Source organism: Opisthocomus hoazin, chromosome 26 (assembly GCF_030867145.1).
Source record: "Opisthocomus hoazin isolate bOpiHoa1 chromosome 26, bOpiHoa1.hap1, whole genome shotgun sequence".
Lineage (NCBI taxonomy): Eukaryota > Metazoa > Chordata > Aves > Opisthocomiformes > Opisthocomidae > Opisthocomus > Opisthocomus hoazin.
In genome coordinates, this window is record NC_134439.1 from 1,257,229 (window position 1) to 1,262,123 (window position 4,895).

Here is a 4,895-nt window from a genome sequence, read left to right on the forward strand (position 1 = left end):
TTATCAGCTTTTTTCTGAGTAGGACTTTCCTAGGGAGGATGGGCGGTGGGGCGCAGGCTTTTGGAGACGGTGACGCGCTGCAGGGCGGGCGGCCAGGGGCCAAGAGCCCTTCCTGCTCCCAGCACCATTGGATTTCATTTCTTTTCATGCAGAGAGATAAATTTAAAAGTAAATAAATGCACCTGAATAGGTGGTGCTTCTCTAACTGGGGCCAGCCTGCCTTACGCAGCCGGACTTGCGGCTCTGCCCGGCAGCATTGCCACGGGAGGAAGGAGGGTAGAGAAAATAAATATATATATATATATATATATATATATACATATACACATACACACCCCCCCATAGTGCTGGTACTGCGCAAGGGCCCTGCGTGAGCGGGGAGCAGCCGCTCTCGTAGCATTGAGTCAGCACCGAGGAGCGACACCGTCTGCAAAATTCTGAGTGTAAATTTGTTGGGTTTGGGGTTTTTTGGTGGGTTTTTTTTGATTAGCAGTTCATGCCTCAGATGCAGAAAAAAAAACCAAAAGAGCAGTTCTGTGAGATGCCGAGTGCACAAAATGACCTGGTCGCCTCTTCAGGGGGTTTTTTAATTTCTATATTTTTTTCTCTTCCCACCCTGCGGCTGCCAGCTCGGGGCAGGGCAGGAGCTTTTCTTGTTGCTGTCCTGGTTTTTCACCCTGAGCCCGTCCGGTTCAGAAGGACGAGTCGTGCTCTGGCGCTGACTCCTCCTCGGCAGCCGGTGCCCGTCTTTCTGACCTGGCGCAGCCCCAGGTTGGGCTGGTTCATCCCAGCTTGGGCGAAAGCCGTGCCGGTGGCTGTTGGCACGGTGCCGGTGCCACCGCGTCCCCACCAGCCCCACGGGACCCTCCTCCGGCCCCGGTTCCGTTTGCGGAGGAGCTGGAAGGGTGCTGAGCAGTGCAGAGGTGGCGGTGGGCTCCCGTCCCTCCGTCCCACCTCGAGCGGAGGACAGACGTCCCACCGCGCTGTCCCTGGCTGGGGGGGGGCCGATGGCAGCTCCCCTCGGTCCTCATGGGCCTGGCCCCGGGGTTTTTCACCAGTCCTGAGCCCGCTGACCGCCCCGCCGAGCTTTGGGGCCACCGCTCTGTCTCCAGTGGCTTTCCTTAACTGGTCCCAGCAAGAGGCTTTCCGTCCCTGCGAGGGTGAAGGGAGAGGGGGGAGCAGCCCGGCCTGGACCCACCCCCTGGGCTCAGGGCTGGGGGCTCAGGGGTCGCTCGCATCCTCCCCGGCCCCCCCAGCAGCTCTTCTTTTTCTTTATTTTTCTTTTTTTTAAGGGTCTCTGTACAAAGAAGACAAAAGGATTTACTTGGGGGGGGGGGGGGGGGAACACACGTTCCAGAGGATTGGAGATGTGGTGCAGGTTACAGAGCAGTGCTCGGATGGGAATTCGCCCCTCCTGTCTTCCCCCCCGCCCCGGGTCTGGGTTTAATGCCCAACGCGCCGTAGCCAGTTACCCAGCGGAGACGCACCTGGGCAGGCTCTCGCTGGACCTCTCCCGAGTTTCGTTTTGAGACTGAGCGCGCCTTTTTTTGGTTGTACCTTTGTCTCTGTACAGATATTTTGTAATATATTAAATTTTTTCTTTTCAGTTTATAAAAATGGAAAGTGGAGATTGGAAAAATTAAATATTTCCTGTTACTGTATTGCCTTTTGCTCTCTTGCACTGAATCACTGCACTGCTGGCTGGAGCCTGTGCGAATCGGACGGTGACTGCGTTCTCCGGTAAAAGCCTTTCTCCCCTCGTCCTTCCCCCCGGTGCCAGGCGGGCGAGGATGGCCGGGACCTGGCATCGCCTTCCCTCTGCCCTGCGACCACCTGCGATCTCCGTTCATCTCCACTAGCGAGGCCAGGCCCTCGTTAGCCCTTTGGCTGTCACCCCGTACTGCGGCTCCCATGGGTGCTGGCGTCTGGCTGGGTGGGCGATGCCCAAGCCTGGGGGCTGCTTCAGTTACGGTGGGAGTGGGAAGGGGGAAAGCTGGAGCTGAGGCGAAGGCGGATGAGGGGATGGTGCTGTGGGGGGGGCCAAAGGGAAGAGGTGAGGTTTGTCTCGGAGCCTTCCCGCAGCTCCTGGAAGCTCCTTGGGCTCCGGAGACGGCCCTGGGGTGCCTGGGGACAGACCCTGCTCCGACCCTGAGCCGTGAGGGCACGGGGAGGGAGCTGCGGCAGAGGGTCTGCGTCCTCCCTCCATCCATTGCTCCCTCCATCCATCCATCCCTCCTTCCCTCCATCCATCCCTCCCTCCCTTGGGTGTTTCTCCACGCGGGTCCCGGCCCCAGCCTGGCTCCTGGAGGGCTGGAGGGGACTTTGCCCCAGCCCTCGGGCGCGGGAGGGAGCAGGGGCAGGACCAGGGGTGCTGGGAGACCTGGGGGGTGCAGGCGGGGGCCGCGCCTGCTCCAGGGGCTCCATTTGCTCCCCAGCACCGGCTTCTTCCTGCTTGGTCGAGGCTCGGCTGGACCCTCGCTTGCTGCGTTCAATGACCCTGCCCGGGGCTCGGTGGGCAGCCCCAGTGCCGGCGGTGGCAGAGCAGCAAGCGCCCAGGGTGGGGGTGCTGGAGGGGGGCTGCAGGTCCCAGCCCGGGGGTCCCCGTGCCATGGGGGTCCCCACACCTTGGCCATGCCACCCTCATGGCAGAGCCCGCCCGTCATCTCCCGTTCCAGCCCCGGCTTTCTCGCTCTCCTTTCGCCTGGTTTAGCATCCCTGCCGTTGACACGTCTTAAAATATCTCCCAGTGCAGATGGCGGGGGGCGGGGGGCTCGGCGCCGGGAGCTTCCTCTGCCTGGGGAAGCGGGAGCGAGCCGGGAGCAGCCCACCCGGCCGCCCTCCGCCTGATTTATCGTCGGGCAGCTGGGAGCCCCGCAGCCGCCCGGGCACCCCATCAAGCCCCGGGTCCCTGCCCAGCGCGGGGGGCTCCCCTCGGCTCCGGGCATTGCCCCGGTGCGGCAGAAGGACCCCAGCCCATGCTCCACCATGTTCCCCTTCCCCCGCCGCGGGCAGACAAAGCTCCCACTCCGGCGGCATCCTGCTTGCCACCTCCGCCCGTCCCAAGGTGACCAGGGCGTTTTATTCGATTTAATTTATTTTTGCATTGAACTTCCCCGGCAGCAGCTGCCGTGCCAAATGGCCGGGGGCTGCGCGGCGCTCGTGGAGCCGGTGCCGTAAATCTCCGGCGCTCGCCTCTTCGCCGTTGGGTTACGCTCGGCGGAGCTGCAGCTCTCCCGCCTGCTTGGTCCTCACCGATCCCGGCTCCTCGCAGTGCCGCGGGATCCGGCACAGGCCTCCCTGCTCCCGCATCCCCGCCGTCCTCATGCGGGCAGCGCTCCCGCTCGTCGCGGCATGGGGGTCATGGCGGCGGCGTGGCCAGGCTCCACGTGTGCCCGTGGCAGCGGCTGCCGGCACGGCCCAGCACCCCAGACACGGGCTCGGTGCTTCTGCCAGCGGTGAGGGTGGTGGCGATGGACTGGGGAGGACTGGGAGAGGAGGAGGAGCAGGCACCTTCGCATTAAGGCTGTGGGAGCCCAGTGGTGGCGATGGACTGGTGAGGACTGGGAGAGGAGGAGGAGGAGCAGACACCTTCGCATGAAGGCTGTGGGAGCCCAGTGGTGGCGATGGACTGGTGAGGACTGGGCGAGGAGGAGGAGGAGGAGGAGGAGCAGGGGCCTTCGCATTACCCACCATGGGCTTGTCCTGCACACTCATGCACACGCACGTGCCCCAGGTGTGCGTACACGCGTGTTCACACGTGTGCGCACACCTGGGGCATGAGCACATGCGTGTTCACGCGTGTCTGTGGGCGCCAGTCACCAGGTGTCGCTCTCGACACGGCCACCACCTCCCACCGCGTCCCCATCCTCCTCCCCGGCTATATTTGTCCTTCCAGCTGCTCCGGCTGTCGGCGCGAAAGGTTTTTCTTCCAATTTCGACATTTCCTTCCAAAAATCCGTTAACACCTTCGCTGGGCGTTTGGGAAAGGGGGGGAGGGGGGATAAAGGGATTGAAAAGGAATGGGGGGAGGAGGATGAAACCACTGGAGATAACGGGGAGGTGGTGGAGGCCGCAACGTGCTGAGGAGGGAGGGCGGGCGCGGGCGTTGGGGTTTGGGGGTGAAGGATGGGCACAGGAGCCCCAGAGCTTTCCATCCCGTGGGATCCGGCATTTTCTGTCCACTGGGATCCAACATTTTCCATCCCCTGGGATCCAGCTCTTTCCATCCTGTGGGCTCCAGCATTTTCTGTCCACTGGGCTCCAGCGTTTTCCATCCTGTGGGCTCCAGTGTTTTCCATCCCCTGGGATCCAGCGCTTTCCATCCCATGGGATCCAGCGTTTTCCATCCCATGTTCTCCAGCACTTTTCATCCCCTGAGATCCAGTGCTTTTGATCCCTTGGGCTCCAGCGTTTTCCATCCACTGGGATCCAGTGCTTTCCATCCCCTGGGCACCTGTGTTTTCTGTCCTGTGGGATCCAGCACTTTCCATCCCCTGAGATCCAGTGGTTTTGATCCCCTGGGCTCCAGCATTTTCCATCCCCTGGGATCCAGCACTTTCCATCCCCTAGGATCCAGCATTTTCCATCCCCTGGGATCCAGTGCTTTCCATCCTTTGGGCTCCAGCATTTTCCGTCCCTGGGATCCAGCGTTTTCCATCCCGTGAGTTCCTGTGTTTTCCATCCCCTGGGATCCAGTGCTTTCTGTCCCCTGGGACCGGGATGTCGGGCTGGGAACATCTTTCACGGGCAGTGGTGGCATTTTGGGTAGCGTCAGCGCTGCCCTTTGCGGTGGCAGAGGGGACAGTCGGGGTCTGCCGGGCACGGGTGGGACGGGGGGTTCTTTGGGAAGGGCCCTGCCCCATGCCTGCTCCCGGGGGGGACGGCAGCCGTGGGGT